The sequence below is a fragment of the Mustela lutreola genome, chromosome 16 (assembly GCF_030435805.1).
Source record: "Mustela lutreola isolate mMusLut2 chromosome 16, mMusLut2.pri, whole genome shotgun sequence".
Taxonomy (NCBI): domain Eukaryota; kingdom Metazoa; phylum Chordata; class Mammalia; order Carnivora; family Mustelidae; genus Mustela; species Mustela lutreola.
In genome coordinates, this window is record NC_081305.1 from 20,830,941 (window position 1) to 20,851,989 (window position 21,049).

Below are 21,049 nucleotides of genomic sequence, written 5' to 3' on the forward strand. Positions count from 1 at the left end.
TCAAACTAATAAGTGCTTCCTGTGCTATCCTCTGTCCTTTTGTGTTTTTAAAAAACATCCCATAATAAAAACTGGCATTCATTTTAATCCGTTTATAAAACTGTCTCGACAACGGCAAAATAATCAATTCAGAACAGAATGTACTTTGTGTAATCCTTAACAAAGTAACACTAATATAATTAGCAATAAAAAAATGGGATGTGGGTAAAAAGTTTCAGAGTGCTAATTATCTTATTTGCATAAAGGGGAGTCAATACATACTTCCTTAAACATGTAGGGAAAATAATTGAGTCTAACCTCTTAATGATTTTAATAATGTATTTTCTTAATTTCTTAGGGATTTTTTAATAAATTAGACCCCTTAATGTGAAAACAAAATCTTAAGTGTAGCAACCCTTTTAGCTTTTCATCAGATTTGTTGCTCTTAAATTTAAGTAGAAAAAATGAAGTTCATTTATTTAAAATCCAAATAAGGGTAAATATCAGTTCAGTTATCTTTGTGTCCATCCATTCAACTATTTTTGTCTTCCTTTTTTCTTTCCAATCACCTATCCATCATTAATTTTTTTTATGCATGCATCCATCCATCCACCCATTCACCTTTCTATCTACAGAGGTCTAACTAATCACCCCCCTCACCGCTATCATTCAATGTGAATACTAATAATTTCAGATTTACAGTGTTTAGTGCTATTGCTTTCCTCTTTCTGCTTTGTATAATATTTGAAATGTTAAATGAATATGTTTCATAGTATTAAAATGATTATGTTTTACATGGAAAAAGTTCTTGAAATGAGAGATACAGATGTTGCTCCTAAGTAGAATAAAAATTTCTAAAGAAAATAGGAATTTTAAACATTTAGAGGATCTCCCAAAACATCCAACATAGTCCTGGATTTTGCATGGTGCCGACACAAATACATGAAAAACAACTTTATATACAACTTTAATTCTTCTCTTCTAGCCTATGCACTGAAATCCCATATTCCATATCATACCAAAAACCAGAAACACACTTAAATGCCTATGTCCTCCTTTACAGTTCCTCCCTCTATACAATTTTGGTTTTGCAACTTGACACCCTCATCTTGCCCCATTTAAGTTTGGCTTTCTAGACGTATTTTATTTCTTGATTTTGAAGAAGTTTAGAAAATCCAAATACTCTTGAGATTATTTAAGTGCCAGACCATGACATTCCAGACCTAGCCTTTTAAATATAACAAGCTGGTGCCAATCCCTTGAGAGTGAACGCTTTGCACTTAGGAGGTACAAATCACCGAGTAAGAGAGTATAAGAGTACATAAATGTGTGTGTGTGTGTGTATAATATGCATTTTTTATGTAGGTTCTGTCTCACAGCCAAAGTGATTTGATGCTGCCTCTATATCTGGTTGATAGGCATGGAATAAATAAACATTAATTTTAGACATTTCTTTTTTTAGGGATTACATCTAACATTGACCTGTATCAATTAAACTCTGGATGTGTAGGAAATGTGAGAGAGAGTCCCTTAAGAATTAATCACTCAGACAAAAAAAACTAGGGGGATTTTTTTAATGGGCATCAACATTGATAGTTAATTCATATTATTTTTCCAGATGGCTATACCATCTGAGGCATATTTAACAGGGAGACCTCAAGGTGTGTGGCATCTGATGGCATCTAAGAAACACAAGTTCCTTTCTTCATTTTAGTGTGTAACCAAGTTTACTCCTATTTCCATTTCCTTGGGCATTTCAGTTGGCTTTCATTGTGTGGGAACAATGTATGCCAGCTCTCCTGCTTCCTTATTTTACAAAGTTCATTCTCCTTAGGTATGAACAACAAAAGAAAAATAAACAAGGAATTTAGGTTTTATAGAAGTTAGGTCAACCTGATGTAAGCAAACCCTTCTTAAAAATCCATGTCCTGTCCAAAAGGAGAATTACTTCACTCAAAGCTTGATGGGTATGTCATCCACAGGGAATCACTGTGTATTACAGTAGCAAATATGGCATTAGGATTCCTGCTTTAATCCAAACTCCCTTGTTAGAGCAATTTACACTTGATGATGGAGTATTCTGGGCATAGGCTAAAACAACAACAACAATAACACAAAAGTAAAAACCAAAAACACAAAACAAACAAAAAAATCTGCCTACATAAGAAAAGAGTTGAATTAGTTTCTTCTACATACAGGAGAAAAAAAGAATGAGAGTCATCTGAGAAGAGAGGAAGCAAGTGAGTATTTTGGAAGTCTGGAGCCAACAGACATAGACGACCAGTAAAAATTTTCCAAGGCTAGGTGGTCTCAAAATATTTGAAACAGGAATGTCTATTTTTTTATTATTATTATTTTAGTTTTGTGATATAACTTGACTCTAAAGTTCCCAAAACTTCAAGAAAAGACCCTTACATACAAAGCACTCAATGGCAGAAGCATTTGGTGAGAAGAACAGAGTCACTATCCTGAAGGTCAAAGCAGTGCTAAAAATGGGACAGTTATATACAGAAAAATGAGAATTTCTCTCATTCAGTTAAAGAAAGAAATGAGAAGCAGGAATGTGAAGGAAAAATTCAATCAAATTCATAAATGGTCAGAGAGGGACAGAGACTTAAATTCCCCTCTAAACAGGAGGTAACACCTTAATCCTATTATGGCTCAGTATCAAAGCACTGCTTGGTCTAATTGACCTCTGGATTATTCACTGAGTATTATACAGACATTTTACAAATGTAAATAACAGAAAAACTATTCCAACACACTGAATCAGAAGCATCACTGGACAAGATTTAGAAAGCACAGATTTTAACAGAGTCCCTGCTATCAATTTTCTCATTGGTTTTGACAAAGTTATGTATCTTCCATGATCTCCAACTATAAAATGGGGCTATCTGCCTGGGTGTTCCTTCAAGACTTTTGAATTCCTAAAGCTGTTCTGGAAGGTGTCAAGTGTAGTTAACTTTTCCTAAGACACAGTTTATCATTCACAGTTACTCCTTCTCTCAACATAATCTTCATAAATATTTTGTTTTATTTATAGTATTAATATTGATGATAACAGAGCAGTACATGAAACATGTATTGTGTAGAAATCATTTTTTTTTCTCTTATGGTAGCAATGGGTCAGGCTATGAAAGTGATCTCTAAATGAGTAAATCTAGCAAAACGGAATATAATTCTGTATGCTGCATTACCTCCTAGGCATCATATCTATGTGGGGGTGAGTAAGCTTCTTGAACAGTGGCCAAACTCAGAGTCTGTGAGCTGAACAGCTTGCCTCTCCTTTAAAGACATCTCACTAGGACACATGTCTGGATAATACCCTTTCCTCCTTTACAGTACAACTGTCTAATAATGTGGCACTTTTTGTAGGCTAGCTCAGCAAATTCTGCTCATTTAAAAAACATCAATCTCCTGGCTGGATTTACCTTTCTTTCAAAGACTGTAATTTGATTGTTTTCATGCTGTGAATTGATAGATGGAGCATTCAGAGGGGCACTGTGATTCTGAGTACAAGTGGAAGACTCTAATGGTCCTGTCTTTGCTGATGGGAGAAAACTATTAATTAGCTTGCTTTCTTTTCCACTGTGGTTTCTTTTCCTGTATTCAGGAGAAGCTTAAAAATGGTAAACAGATACAACGTCTGTATCTTGGCTATGTCTTAGAGCTCCATTGCTTGGTAGAAAGTGGTATTGTGGGATGGTCAAAGCAAAGGACAAAAAATTTCATATAAAATAACTATAGGTTACATCTGGTTCTGCTACCAGCTGTGTGATCTTCTGCAAAACACTTAGCCTCTTAAACCCAGTTTACGTAGCATCAAATCAGACACAATTATGGCACTTGCTTCACATTATAGTTTAGAAGATCAGATTAGATAATATACATACAGCATTCAGAACAGTGCCTGCCACAGAATAATCCTCAATTAACACTAGTGAACTATCCCCCCCTCCACCCCGGCTTTATGTAGATGACACCATCCTACCCAGTGAACTATGGGAGGGAATCAAAATGTTTGATATATAGACACCCTTCAATATATTCTACTTTCCCTTAGCATAACTTTCCTACTTCTTGTCCCCTGGCCAGCTAACTGCCCCAAGGTGAGTCAGGAATTTACCACTTAGAGTCAATTACATGCTTGATGTTAAATCCTAGGTTGTCTGGTTTTCCAATATGCAAGTCTTAAAGAAGCATTTTTTCACGTACATGAACTCTAGCCATATAATTTCATACAACATGATCCCTCCAAATACATTTCTGATCTATACAAATCCAACTGATATCCACTGTATTATCATTCGAATGTCTCCCCTTAAATAAAATACTTCATATGCCTAAATACTGTATTAAAACTTCTCAGTTCCCAAAACAAACTAATTAGTCCTCTCAGGTAATGTTTCTCTATTGCATTAATTATACTTAATGCATTTTAATGCAATTATATCTCTACAAGGCTGTCTGACCTTGATGTTCTTCATATCATGAGTTAATGCCCTATTATCCTTGAATCACCTACGCTAAATTGAGATAAAGCACAGATGCTCACAGACACAGTTAAAAGCTATGGCAGCTTGATGCAGAGATGCTGAGCATAGTTCTCAGGGAAGAGGCTTGGCAGTGTATCTCTCCCTGCTCAGAGGGCCTCTGTAACAGCTTGCTGCAAAACCAGACACTGAACACTACTTTTGCTTTTTGCAAAAAATAAAAGTAAAAATCCTCTTCAGGTTTTTTTTTTTTGTTAACAAAAACAGATATTAATACAGGTCTTTCATAAAAGTGAAGTGGTATAACAAAAACTTTTGAAAAGCAGATACCTGTATACCAGAGTAGAAATAAACCTAGCTATAAACATCTTAACTCAGAAATCACGAGTCTTAAGGTTCTCATTCAGTTCACTACTTACACGACTTACTTCTAGAACTTTTTTATATTTCATAGTGTGATTGGAGATAAAACAATGTCAATGTATTTTGCTTGAAGAAGAAATCAATGTGACTATGTGTGTGATTGGTCATGTCAGAAAAATTCTGTGTATGTGATTCATCATGGCCGGTAAAGATACTCTTGCCATGGGAAGCAAAATAAGCTTATTGACCCATAGAATGCTTGAGGTCCTCTAGGAAGGTACCTTAAACCTTAAACATTGCCTTTTCAATATTTCTCATGCTAGTATTTCAGGATCAAGTACTACCGGGTCAGAGTTTATTTGTCTGGGGCCCAAGAATTTGCATTTTAACACCTTCCCTCAGTGATTCCTTATGCAAAATAAATTAGAGAACTTCTTATCTTCAATATACTCATGACAGAAAGACATGAGTGAGACCCAAGAATGAGAAGATATTTAGCTAAGATTACCTTCCCTAATCTCTTTATTCCAAGCAGTATTTGTTTTTCTTCCTTTTTAAAATTTGAATTACAGTTGGCATACAATGTTCTATTCATTTCATGTGTACAACACAGTGATTTGACAATTCTGTACATTATATAATGCTCACCACATAAGTGGAGTCACCATCTGTCACCATACAACAGTATACTACTACTTACTGACTATATTCTCTATGTTGTACTTTGCAACCCCATGACTTATTTTATAACTGGATGTTTGTTTCTACCTCTTAATCCTCTTCACCTAATTCAACCATCCCCTCATTGCCCTATTTCTGGCAACCACCAGTTTATTCTCAGTATTTATGAGGCTGTCTGTGTGTATTGGGGGGGGGGTGCACTTTAGATCCCACAAATAAGTGAAACCATACGGCATTTGTCTTTCTCTGACTTAATTCACTCAGCATAATATCCTCTAGGTCTATCCATTTTGTCACAGATGGCAAGATCTCATTCTTGTTTTTGCTTGAATAAAATTCCTCTGTGTGTGTGTGTGTGTGTGTGTGCAAGTACACAAACCACATCTTTTTCCAACTGACTACAGATGGATACTTGGGTTGTTTACCTATCTTGGCTATTGTAAATAATGCTGCAATAAACATAGGAGTGCATATGTCTTCTTGAATTTAGTGTTTTCATATTTAGGGTCAATACCCAGCTGTGGAACTACTGGACCATATAGTATTTTTATTTTTTGCTTTTTGAGGAAACTCCATGCTGTTTATCATAATGGCTGCACCACTTTATATTCCTGGCACTATTTGGACAGGACTTGGCCAATAGGAATCACAAAACCATTCCAACCTATCACGTCAATCGCTTAGTGTGAGCTGATCTATAAGATCATATGGCCTGTACCCCAAACATCAGGAAAGGCTTTTCATTTATTCTTTCCTAAGATGACAAGTCAGTCACAGAATTCAGCATTTTATAATTACTTGGTTAGGCATGCACTCACATGTGCACACACGCAAAAACACACTTTAAAGTTTGGGAATCAAAATCAAAATTTTGTTATTGGACTATGTCCTGTCTTTATCAGTCAGACCAATTTGTTCATAAATCTTTGGATAATTGGCTCTGCTGTGTCCTAACTCTGTGAAGCCCAGCTTTCTGCAGAGATGTTTTATACAATGTGACCTCCCTGAGGATATTTCTCTGAGTTTGCTCTGAGATTTTCTCTAAAACTTTTCGGCCTAAAAATAATTATAAGACCTGATGGCTAGTTAAAAAATGTGGACTTGAAATGCTCATCCCAAAATCATCTTTAAAGGAACAGCTCTTTTGATTACAAGGTTTAAACAGTGCACCCAAATACGCTTGTCAGATTCAGACTTCTTCCCAGACCTGTCTCCAGGAAATCTCAACCTCGATGCACAAAAGACATTGCCTCCCCTCCGGGGATTTATTCTTTTTATTTATTTACTTATTTATTTTTTGGCAGAGTCATCTTTCAGAAACATACGTGTGATCTGCCATGTGTTTCTTCTTTCTTTCCTCTTTCCTCACTCACCTCCTTCCTCTCTTCTTCACCATCCATTTTTTAAAATTCTTTCTCCCTTTCAGTGCTCCCTATAACTTTAAGCATGAAGCTTAAACTTCTCAGGTTTATTTTTATTGAGCGGAAATTTACAAAATATAAAATTAATCACTTAAAGTGAACAACTTAGTGGCATTTAGTACATTCACAATATTGTGCAAATGCTACCTCTATCTAGTTCCAAAATCTTTGTCACTCAAAAAGGAAACCCTATTTTTGGCCATTAAACAATTATTCCCTATTTTTCCTCTCACTCCAGCCCTTGGCAAATAGAATCTCTTTTCTCTTTCTATGGATTTACCTATTCTGTATCTTTCATATAAATGGAATCATATTCTATATGACCTTAAGTGTCTGGCTTCTAACTCAGCATAATACTTTTGAGGTTTTATCTATATTGTAGCAAGTATCTGTACTATGTTCCCTTTTTATGGATGAATAATATTCCTCCATAAGTACATGCTTCAATTTTTTACTCATTCAACTGTTGATGGACATGGAGTTGTTCCCATATTTTGACTATTATGAATAGCATGTGCATGCAATTATTTGTTTGAATATCTGTTTTCAATTATGTTGAGTATACATCTAGGACTGAAATTGCTGGATTATGTGGTAATTTTATGTTCATCTTTCTGAAGGCCTGCCAAACTGTTTTCCAGAGCAGATGAACCATTTTCTATTCCCACAGCAAAGTAGAAATGTTCTCATTTCTCCACATCCTTCCCAACACTTGTTATTTTGTTTTCCCTCTTCTTCCTTCCTTTCTTTCTTTTTCTTTCTCTCTCTCCCTCTCTCTCTTCCTCCCTTTTCCCCTTCTTCCTTCCTTACCATCCTAAATTGTTTCCTCTGCCTGGGACATATTTAATTTTTTTTCCCTCTGACAGCTACTAATTCTTTAAACACTCATCTCAGATATCAATTCATGTTCCATCTTCCCCTTTAGGTTTAGACTGGTTCTCTTTTTATAAATCATGAGGGCCCCTTTTACTTACTCATATCATGTTGCTTTTGCCATTCTGCAGTATTTTTGTGATAGCTTGTTCCACTTTTTCCTCTCTCCATTAGATTTTGAACTCTTTTTAAGGATTTTCTTTATTTATGTATTTTAGAGAGTGAGGGAGAGAGTGTACAAGCAGGGAGCCCATTGAGGGACTCAATCTCAGAACTCTGAGACCATGACCTGAGCTGAAACCAAGAGTCAAATGTTCAGTAGACTGAGCCAACCAGGCGCCTCTAGATTTTAAACTTCTAAAAGGAAAAATCATCCTCTTTCCTTTATGAAACCATAGGTTCCAAATTTGATCATGGCATGGTCACCTTCAGCACTCCAAATGCTTTCTTAATGTAGGATGTCCACAATTTGAGTGTGGCTTAAAATGCTCTGACTGTTCTAGCCCCAAGTCCTTAGCCCTTTCCTACATACCCAATCCTCATTTTCTTTCCTTGCCTTCTTTCTTTTTCTTTCTCATAATTTTCCATGCTTCCCCTTTCCTCTCATCTCTTATCTCTCAGCCTGCCATTTCTCACTCTTCCCATCTCACTCAGTGGTTCTCTTTGTCCTTATGTCTCTCTCTCTCTCTCTCTCTCATGATTTCCTCAACATACACTACCGTTCTTTTAGTTCCACTACTGACCCTGGTTCCTCTAGTCTCTGCTGCTGCTATTTCCTAAACCAAGAAAGGCTTCCTCATCCCACTTCCTACACAGTTGACTGTTTAGCATCCTGCATATTTCACTATGTGCTACCTTAGGGATGCCTCTCCTGAAACCTTAGACTAAATTAATTCCCTTCCAATATTCTCTTTCATAGTTCTGCATCAATTCAATTTATTTTTAAGATCCTCTCTTGAGAAAACTCTGCAAGTTAGGCTGCAGCCAAATTATAAAGAACTACAGTTTTCTCCCCTATAATGCAAATGGGTTGTGGGATCCAGAGCACAACACTTGACATATCAAAATAAAACAATAACCAAATGATAAAAGGTGCCTCAAATGTGCTTTGCAAAGGAGTGAGGCGAAGTACAAATGCCAGGTTTTACAATCATTATCTCCTGACTCTGTTCATCCAATTACTCTTCCCAAGTACATAATAAAGGTAGTGTCTCTCCAATGGCAGTATTGGGGATACACCATTAATTCAATAATAAGGTTAAAATCCTAATTTCTATTCATTTGACCTCTATTAAACCTATCACCAACTATTTACAGAGGCTTCTAAAGAGAAATGAGAAGAAATGTGTAGTTATTGAAGATAGAGTTAAAGGTTTAGTGTATCAGTGATACTGTTCAAATAGCTTTTGAAAAACACTTAGTTTTGTCTAAGAAGTCATTCATTTAGCTTATGGGATCCTTGCAATACATACAATAAGAAACACAGAAACTATAAAGCAAATAATAAAAGCCTTATACCAAGGGCCTGGGAAACAATCTGAAAACAGACAAAGACAACCCAAGCGGTACATTCAGTTCACCATCCCTCGCTTCCTTACATGCTGCCTTAAGTCTCCATCAGCAGCAACAGGGAATGGGGTCAAAGTCACTCTCAGACAGCAAACTGCATCAAGCTGTTCTTCTACAGACCTGGTGGCATTTCAAAAATCATTTGCCTCTGTATTGGCTATTCCTGTCCCAGCTATCACACAGTGCCTTAGAAGGTTACAGAAAAGAAACTAAAGCTTCGTGTGTTTTTGCCCTTTATGCAGCTGATTCCAGGTTTATTATTATTTTTTTAATGATCATTTATTTCTAGTCTATTTGTTTACCCCCAAACAAACAGTGCTACCCCTCAGTGACAATGAATGAAGAAAATTACAGGAACTCATGCAGGCCAAACCCTTCTCCTGGATTATGCTAAAACTTTCTAAAGAAGGAAGCAGCTTTGAATTTTTCACTTGCTGTATGCAGATATCAATGTTCCATTCAAACTTCACAATAAGCATCTATGGTACAAATCACGTGATTTTTTTATTATTTATATTATCCTCCATTTTATTTATGGACTCACCATTAGGTATGTCTCTTTGGAATAAATTCCAGACAATTTTTACTTTCCCATAACACTCAGAGGCACCACTGAGAAGAGGGACTTGTTTTTGAATTTAATGTTTAGGGACATTTTCTAAGGTTTAGTTTTACTTCAGAAAGATAACTTGCCAACAATTCACCAAAATACTTGAGTCACTGCCTTTTGTATGTGGGTATGCAATGCTCATTTGTGTGGGGGAACCCAACTTCATGGCAGTGTATTTGGATCCATTATAAAGTAAACAGATGTAAAACTGGGTGTCTGTGGATACCTTTTTATTGGATTAAAACAATGCAAACTGCACACTGTGTCTAAATGTTTAATATAAACATTTACACTGAATATATTTGCAGATCAACAGCTGCTCAAACAAAAGCAGCAAATCTAATGGATTTCATAGTTGAAACCCCCAGTCAGAATGGAGTTCACATTCACCACTCATGGCTTATTCAGTTGTGCTTTTGTACTGGCCTTTGTGACAAAATGATTATCTAGTTTTAATCATCTTCCAAGGAGCAATCAAAACAAAGTTACTTGCTCATGTTTCCAGACCAAATGAAGTGCAGGGCAATTAATTTTATTCCCTAAACAAAATCCAGTTATTACCCTTGATTTGAAATAATGCTTTACTATCATAATGCAATTTATGCCACGTGTTCCCATATCAACTGAACATATACAAAAACATTTCAATTGCATCTGAATTCTCTATTCCTGTTCTGTAGACAATTTAAAGCATTTCAATTAAGGATACTTGCAAACCCTTGGGGATCATGAATTGAACATCTTCCTTTGTGGGCAACCAAGAACTCCATGAACTAAATTGACTTATAATTTTACAGGAATTCTAATCTCAGACAAGGAAGCTGGTGTGTGGAGTCAGTCACTTGGTAAGTATAGATAGCATATGTATCCCAGCTCAGTTGTACTATGTTTTACTGTTCACTGTGTATATAATAACTTTGGGGAAGTTATGGCGCTCAAGTTTCTTTGTAACAAAATGACTGCCAACTCTTAATGCCAGTAATAAATGTCAAGAGAAAATAGAATCATCTCCATAAGTAATGATACTCCACTAAGAAATAGTAAGACCTTTCCCCTCATCAACCCACCCGACCCCACTACAACAGGGGCAATTATAAACTATTGTGGTAATAGTTAGGTTAGTGATTTGTAAAGGCAGCAGAGAATATTCCTCACAAAAGATGAGGTCATAATAAGTGTGATTAAATGAAGATAAGACTATTTAGTTTCATATAACATCCCTTTGGGGATGACTTTTGGATCTGGCTATTCTTATGGCATAGTCAGAGGAAAAGGGTATTAAGTTGGACTCTTATAGAAGGTATAGTGCATTAACTCTTTTGTGTCTTCTTAATATTTTTAAGTTGTAAGACTTAGCATGTTAGAAGTGACTAACTTTATTCACTTGGGTTTCACCCACATTCTATCTATTCTGAATGTAGTTGGTGCATGTACCCCAAAATAAAATATTTTGTCTCCTTCTCCTTTATTTGATCTAAGGACAAAGTACTTTCTTTCTTGGAATAAATACTAATGGAAACAGTCAAAGTAATAAACATGTACAACTTTATGATGCCTTTCTTCTTATCCTGGAAATTAAGAAATTCCAATTTTATAACCTTGTATTTTTTTTTATATTCTTACAAATACTTCTACAACTGCTATATCTTCATGTCCAATTGCCTTGTCCAATTCCAATCTACCTTTTAATGCTGACCTTACTGCTGACAAAATATTTCTCCCAGAGTATAATTTTTTATCATGGAATTTCCCAGCTCACAAATTTTAATGGCCCTATAATGTTGACTCTCAAAGATTCAAGCAGTTTATTGTTGTTATTTGCTTTGTTTTAAATAAAAATCAATTTCTTTAAATTATTTAAGCTAAATGTCATCAACTCTAAGAGGGAGGGTCAGAAACTATAACCCTTTATATACTTCCCTGCTCCTTGGAATTGTGCTAGATGCTTCTTAGAGACCACATCACCTAATCTCAGTAACCCTGGGATATGGGCAAAGGGAAATAAGATACAGCTAATTTACCTGGGCCAACATTTAGGTTTGAACTAGTCCCTCAGACTCTCAAAGTGGAGTGTTTATGTGAATGATAATAAAGGGAAAAATGTGGTATGGAGATCATGGATAAGGTAAGTTGCTAGGGTGTAAGCCTAAATGTTTTACTCTTCCATACTAATACAGTGGAGGCCTGTGGTTGCCACTGTTTGAAGACAACTGACATAGTACTATACCTACACATGCAAACGATTTTGAATATTATTTTCAGCTTAAGCCAAGCCCAGTTCTACCTTGTCTCTTGGAGCGTGGGTTTCAGGTTGCTGGCTATCTCTCAGTTGACAATATCTAGAGACTTGGGCTCTGCACAATCACATGCTATTGAGAGCAACTAATATTACTTCAGAGGTCATTGCATATTGGTATTTTAAACAAATATCTGCTATCAACTTTTTTATTATGTTTACCCAAATTCTTGTCTAGACATAGCAACCAGAAAAAAAGCAATTTTATAGTATGTATTTATAGATATTAGTCATTCATTATTTTATTTTCTCACAACTATTTGAGTTGATACCACTTAGCAGAAATTTTTCAACAGCCTGGAGCTTTAAAGGTGAGACACAACACAATCCCTATACCCAAATAATCCATCACCATAATTGAAATCAGTGATTTTGGAGCTATTCTCCTTGGAGGATTAGAGGATCAATAAAATGCCTCAACATTTGTCCATTTTTTTAAATTTATAAATATTAAACAATTTTAAAATATACCAAATAGAAATATGGGATGGAAAATTATGCAGTCATGAGTAACTCTCACAGAATTCTAATATGAGAATTTGTAAGCGTCAAGTTAATATTATGAAAAATATAGAATTACATTTATAGGTAATGTTGTATTATCACAAATGAGCATATGCATAAAAGGAAATTAAATTATAAAAAATTATTTACAATGGTTCTCTGTGGCAGACTGTGAATGAATTACTTGTGGTTATTTTTTTGAATTTTTAAAATTCCAGAAAAAATTATATATTTTATAAAAACCAATTATATAAATAAAAAAACATTAATAAAAGTAGACTGCATTCTGTCTTCTGTATATGCCACTTCTCACTATTCTTGATAGGTACCATATATATCACTATGTATGTTTTTATTTTACTGAGATATTAACAAATATAGTTCCATATATTTAAGGCATGCAACACTATATGTGTGTGTGTGTGTATGTAATTACCATAATCAAGTTAGCTAACACATCCATCACCTCACATAGATAAGTGTGTGGTGAGAACACTTACGATCTTCTTTCTTAGCACATTTCAAGTACAGAAGAGAGTAAAATTACCTAAATTCACAGTACTATACATTAGATTCACAGAACTTACCCATATTCTAAATGAAAGTCTGTATCTTTTGACCAATAGCTCTTCGTTTCTCTTATCCTTCAGCCCCTGGTAACCACCATTCTAACTATTTCAACTTTTTTTTAGATCTCATATGCAGCTGAGATCATACAGTGTTTTTCTTTCTCTGTCTTATTTCACTTAGTACAATGCCTTCAAGATCCATCCATGCTATTGCAAACTTTTTCTCATGGCTAAATAATACGCCATTGCTTATAAACATCACGTCTTTATCCATTCATCCATCAATGGGCAGTTGTTTCTGTACCTCCACTATCGTGAATAACACCATAATAAACATGGGAGTGCACATATGTCTTTGAGATTCTATTTCCAGTTCCTAGGTCATATTGTGACTCATTGATGGTTTCCTTTATAGTACTGAAGCTTTTTACTTTGATATAGTCCCACTTGTTTTTGCTTTTGTTACCTGTGCTTTTGGTGTCATAACCTAAAAATAATATCCAAGACAAATGCCAAGCTTTGTCCCAATGTTTCTTCAAGGAGTTTTATGGTTTCACATCTTACATTTAAGGATTTAATTTATTTTGAGATAGTTTTTGTGAGTTGTGTAAGAAAAGATTCATCTTCATTCTGTTCCTTGTGGTTATAGTTTTCCCAACACCATCTATTGAAAAGACTATCCTTTCCCCATTGGAGATTCTTGATACCTGTTGAAGATCAGTTGATCATATTTAAGGGAGTTTATTTCTGAGTTCTCTATTCTGTTCCACTAATCTTTGAATCTATTTTATGCCAGTACCAGGACGTGTGATGCCTCCAGGTTTGTTCCTTTTTCTCAAGATTGCTTTGGCTATTTATGGTGTTTGTGGTTCCATACCCACCCCCCCCCTTTTTTTAAAGACTTGTTTATTTGAGTGAGACAGTTAGAGATAGAGAAAATGAGTGCAGGGTGGGGAACAGAAGAAGAAAAAGAGACAGAATCCCAAGCAGACTCGCCACTGAGCATGGAACCCAAAATGGGGCTCAATCTCACAACACAGAGGTCATGACTCCAGCCAAACTAACTGACTGAATCACCCAGGTGGTCCCAAACTTTTGAATTTTTTTTCCTAGTTCTTTGAAAACTGCCATTGGGATTTTGATGGGAGATAGCATGAAATGTGTAGATCACTTTGGATAGTATGGGCATCTTCATAATATGAATTCTTCAAATCCATAAATACAGTGTATCTTTAAATTTTTTGTGTCTTCTTCAATTTGTTTCATCAATGTTTTACATATTATTATATATATTTTTCACTTTCTTGGTTAAGTGTATTCCTTAGTTATTTTATTCCTTTCAATGCCCTTGTAATTAGGGCTGTTTCCATAATTTCTTTTTCAATACTTTCTTGTCAATGTATACAAATAAAACTTACTTCTGTATGTTGATCTTCTAGCCTGTAACTTTACTGAATTCATTTTTTAGTTCCCCTAGTAGGTTAATGGCACTGATTGGACTCTGCAATTGAGTGGCTCCATATATTGGACTCCACAATCACTCCTGGTCAAGTGGGGCCTCAGATTACACTTTGCAGCTTTGCTGCACAGGCTGGACTCTGCCTTCAGGCAAGGCTGCAGGTGGTGGTCTCTGCAATTGATCAGGGCCACAGGCTGTAGGGTGGTCTCTGCAATTGATCAGGGCCACAGGCTGTGCGCTAAGTTAAGAAGTATCACTGGCTGGGGTTTCCTCCCAGCAGTGTTGCTGACTGTTCTCCCTGCTAGGCTGGGGTTGCTACCACGTTGTCTGTTCTGGCAGGCCAGTTGGGCAGGGCTGTTGATAGATTCCCCAACCGACTAAGGTCAGAAGCTGTATCTTTCAGCTGGGTGGCAGTGGGAGCTGGGCTTCATGCTCAATCACTGTGACTGGGGTCACTGTCTGAGCTCTCTGGTCCCTCAATGCTTCAGAATGTGCTCCTCAGTTTTGTGGGATCACTAGCTTAGCTCTTTGCCTTGGTGAAGTTTCAGGCTGAACTCTGTAGTAGGGCAGGGTTGCTGTCTGGACAGGCAGAGTCACAGGCTATGTGTTCTGCAGCTGGGCAGGGTCTATACCTTGGCTCCCTATCTGGGTGGGGCCAACAGCTGTGCTCTGTTGCTGGGCTAGACTGCCAGCTGGAAACCTGAGCCTGGCAGAACTGCTAACTGTGCTCTTTAGCGAAAGAGGGCTACCAGCTCTGCTCCATGGGTGGGCCAAATGGTTGCTTGTGCTACTGGTCAGATGATATTGCCAGCAGAGATGCAGTGCCATCGCTGGTCACTGTGAGCCTTGACCCCTTCTTTGTTCCTAGCTCATTTCTGTTCCTAGCTCACACCAAGTAATCTAGCCTTGCTACTTTCCCCATGAAAAAGAATTGGACAGACCTCTTAGGATGTAGTTTGGAATGCTATGGAAGCTGGATATCCACTTGGGGCTCTCTGTTCTCCTCTGGAGAAAGTGTCAGTGCAGGGACTCCCTCTCAGTGTGGAATTGTGTGAGCCTGGGGGAAGGTTGCTGAGGTCAAAGTGAAACTACTTCTTGAAACCTTCCTATGTGGCTTTTCTTGCATTTTGTGGCCCAAGCAGGTCCTTTACCCTTACTCTGGGTTCTGGGATTTTCACAAAATCATTATCTGTGGATAACTGATTGTTGCACTTTCTGTGACTGGGAGCTATAGCCAGGGACCTCTTATTCTTATTCGCTAACATTCCAGTCAATATTTATAATATATTTGGACACATAGCCAATTAGACATTATCATTATACTGGAAATGCAGAAATGTACTTGTAGTCAAACAAGAGAAGGCAGCATTTCCAGAAACATTATAGATAAGTATCTCTTTTGGGGGAAATATATAAAATTCATTATTTTCAAGTGACTTAGAGGTCCTCAAGGAAGAGACAACGAACATTTAGGCCAGTTCTTCAAAAACAGGTCAGAAATAATGAAGAAATGACTGAACCTTACCAACCTATTAAGAAAGCTGGAGGAAGATACTTTCTTGCATGGTGAACTTGGCAGAACACATCAACTCATGACATATTCAACAATAAATTAGATACAACCAGAGGATGCCAGATTTGTAGAAAGCCCTTACTCATGCACAGGTTTCGTAGCAGTTACTAAGAGTAAGTTATTGGGAGCAGGAGACCATTCCCTTCTGCTTCTCAGCCCTAATAGTTTAACAGTGAATTGACATGATTTTAAAGATTTCTTTAAGACAGTGAAAGAATGACTTTGTGCTAAGTAGTAAAGATGGTCATGGGCCAAATGAGAAAATATGCTGAAGCAAACTTAAAGAGGACTTACAGTTCTGGCAAAGGTGAAGCTCCTCTTTCTTGTAGTTTAGAAACATAGGTCCTGAAACAGGAGACAAAGCACCAGCCACTATTTATTTCTTCAGGCTTTGCTCTTACTGTATACACCTAGGAATAGAACAGTGATTTTCTATTGCATCACAGATGATAGCCATTTGGAAGTACTGCAAGGAGAAGAAAAGGGGTATGACTGATAAAGTATTTCAGATGTCCTCAGAGTTTTATGCTTGTATGACATTGCTCTAGGTAAACTATGCAAACTCATTACTTCTCATTCTTTTTCTAGTAATTTTAGATGTGGTTTAATCACTCTAGATTTGAGGAAATATTCCATTATAACATCTTGAAATAATTCTTTTCTTCCTTCCTGTCAAAAGTAATGGTAATAACATTGATTGAAAATGTGTCAGAGTTTTATATGAGTTTGCTCTTTCAAGCTCCACAGCCTTTCTTTGGGATTCACATTATTTTAAACAAAAATGGTATCTAGGGAGAGGATCTGAGAATCAGAAACATCAAGAACTTGTAGGTCTTAGAGGTGAGGTATGAAACCAGTTGCCTCTAACACTAAATTGAATAGACTTTCAACCATATCATACTGTCAGACTCAGGTTTAAATGTGTGCTGCAAGAATAATTAATTGATTTAAAAATAAACTCTCACATTAATTCTATGGCTTTTCACAATCAAAACATGCTTTTTATATTGGCATTTTAATGTGAACTCTTTAAATTCATCAAATAATTAACACTTTATAGACACAAGCCAATTGTAGACCAAAATTAAGCCAATCTTTTCTGTTGAGGTAATTTATGGGATTTATCTTTTTTTTTTAAAGATTATTTATTTATCTATTTGACAGAGAGAGAGATCACAAGTAGGCAGAGAGGCAGGCAGAGAGAGAGAGAGAGGAGGAAGCAGGCTCCCCGCTGAGCAGAGAGCCCGACGCGGGACTCGATCCCAGGACCCCGAGACCATGACCCCAGCCGAAGGCAGCGGCTTTACCCACCGAGCCACCCAGGCGCCCCTATGGGATTTATCTTAAACATCATACACCATAAATCCGTATTTAAATTCAAGTGCTCCGTGACTACAGAAATCCATATCCAAAGAAAAGTATGTTATTGCTTTATTTCTAAGGTAACCAAAATGGAGTAAATGTGATCAAAGGAGATGATGTAGGAGACATTAGGTTATCATAGTAATTTTCTGAACTTAGAACCAGTCACACAATTTGAAATTCATCTTTACTACTTACTGGGTATCCTCACAAGACTTGGTGAAACTTGCTAAGCTTCAGTTTCCTTACATGAAAAGTGGGAGTGATGATGGCTAATTTGCAAGGTTGTTACAGTCGGGGGGAAAAAGCAGAATAAATGATTCACAGCAGGTGCAGAACTTGCGTAAATAAAATAATCAAAGCAAAGTTCAAGTAAAAATCCATGAAAATCTTCCTTGACTATGCCTTTTTGTGTTTCACTCATTTAACACAGTTTGTTGACTGTCTACATTTAACAAGTGTATTAGTCTACTAGAGCTGCCAGCACAAAATACCACAGACTGAGTGGCTTAAATAACCCAAACTTATATAAGTTCTAGAGGCTAGAATATCAAAATTAAGATTTTTGCTGATTTGGTTTCTCCTGGGACCTCTTTCCTTGGTTTGCAAATGTCCACTTTCTTGTTGTATCCTCCCATGGTTTTTCTCTGTGCACACATGTCTGGCATCTCCTCCTCTTCTTATAAGGATACCAGTTGATTGGATTAAGGCTCATTTATATAAACTTACTTAATCTTAATTACCAGTTTATAGTCCCTATCTCCAATGCTGTCAGATTTTGAGATATTGAAGGTTAGGACTTCAGCCTACAAGTTTTGCAGGGATACAATTCAATCCATAACAACAAGCGTTAGGGTAGAAAAGTGACTAAAATTATGTACAAAGTGGATGCGTTATTTTCCCTCATGGAATTTTAGTCTGATGGAAGTACAGTTGAATTAAAACAACATTATAACACGATGTGATAAATTTCTATAGGTGACTCACAAGTCTAATAAAAGCGGTGAGCTGGACCAGTTTACTGAGATTTGTGGGTCAGGAGAAGATAGCTATGGAATTTCTTCTACAGTAACAACTGATATAGAAATAAAAGTCAGCTTTGCAAAGGTAAAACAGGTAAAGGGTAATTCAGGCATAGATAACAATGAGGACAAAGCCCCAGAATTGAGAATATGCATTCAAGGAAGTGTAGAGAGGCAGAAGGTTAAGGGAAGTGGGTGCAGAGATAAAAAAGCAAGGCACAGTCATAATAGTCCTTTTAAGCTAAATCAGGGCTTTGACTTCATCCTAAGGGCACTGAGAACCTTTATAAATATATTACATGAGAGGGACACGTTAGCAGGTTTATATTTTAGAAAAGGTTTCTGATGTATAAAAAATGGACAGAGAGACAAAAATGAAATCCAGAGGCCAGTTATGGAATTGTTCCAGGACACCAACCACAATGACCTAGCAGATGGGAATATCAAAAGGTATGAAAAAAACTGATAAATTTTTGAGTTACTTGTGAGAATTCATACTTGGGTTGGGTTGGTGGTAGTGGTGAGAGAGAGACTGAGTAAGAATCGAAGATATGTTAAGCTTGGGATCTGAGCACATCAGTGGGTAGTAGTAATATCACCTGGAAGGGAGAACTAAACTGAATGTCAGGTTTTGGAGGGGAGTAATACATTGTTTTAGATGCACCACTTTTCAAATGATATCTAATTGGAGATGACAAAGACATATTGTGTTCTCTGGGGTCTGGTTGCTGCTGCTTGCAGTTTACTAGGCTACTTTCAACCAAATTCAGCTCTTCTATTTTGCAGGTAGAATTCACTCATACCAACTCTTAAATTTTATAAGACACAGCTAGTAACTACTAGCTTTCTTTTACCTTCTTTAGAGAAATTTTAAATTTTAAGATGCAACCAGTTTGGCCTTTTTGACCATTAGTTCATTGTTTTATGAATTAATCTTCAGATAATCTTCAGTTAAGTTTAAAATATGCCACAGGCCAAAGCAGTTTGTAAAATGTGTACATTCATGATGAAAGAGACAAAGAGACAATCCATGAAAATTTACACAGGGAAACATCATTTGTTGTTGTTAGAACACATGAATAAAGTCCAAAGCCATGAATTTAAAAACATTAAAATGGGTGAAAAGTTCATTTAAGAACATTACTTACTCAGCAAGAATAAAACCTGATTAGAAATTGGGCAAATAATTTGAATAGACATTTTCTTATATATAGGAAATATCTAGACATAGAAGATAGACAAATGGGCAATAGCATTACCAATTAGTGATGCCAATCACTAATAGATACTATTATCTAGATATCTAGATACTATTGGTATCTAGAAGATACCAATATCTTCTAGACATAGAAGATAGACAAATGGCCAATAGCATTACCAATTAGTGATGCTCCACATCACTAATCATTAGGGAAATGCAAATTAAAACCTCAGTGAGGAACACTTCACATTAAGACAGTTACTGTTTAAAACACAGACACAAAGAAAAAAACAAGTGTTGGTGAGGATGTGAAGAAATTGGAATACTTGTACATTGTTAGTAGGAAGGAGTAGCAGTTGCACAAAATGGGTAGTTCCTCAAAAAAATTAAATACTGGATTACCATATGTTCTTTTTCTGAATATATAACCAAAAGAACTGAAAGCGGGAACTTGAAAAGATCTTTGTACACCCATATTCATAGAAGCATTATTCTCTTAGCCAAAAGATGGAAATAATCTAAGTATTTATCAGAGGATGAACGGATAAACAAAATGTGTCATATACCTATCATGGAATAGTATTCAGCCTTAAAAAGGAATGCAATTTTGATACATGCTATAATTGGGATGAACTTTGAAGACATTGTACTAGTTGAAATAATCTAGTCACAGAAGGACCAATACTGCCTAAGATTCCACTACAAGAGGTATCTGGTTCATTCGAATTCATAGATATGGAAACTACAATGACTGTTGTGAGAAGCAGAGGAGAGAGCGAATAATGGAGCATTATTCTTTAATGGTTATAGGATTTCCTATAGGATTTCTCATTTGTAAGATGAGAAAAATTCGGGAGATGGAATAGCAGTAAGAGTATGTTTAAAAAGTCAGTGAACTATATACTTAAACAGGGTTAAAATGATCAATTTTAAGTTATGTATATTTTTCCACAATTAAAAACTGTAAAAAATAATTACATGTATTTCCTTTACTTATGGATTAAGTTAAAAAGCAAAATTCTCAGTTAGGAATAGGTGAAGTATATGGTATCAACACTCCACAATAGTGAATGC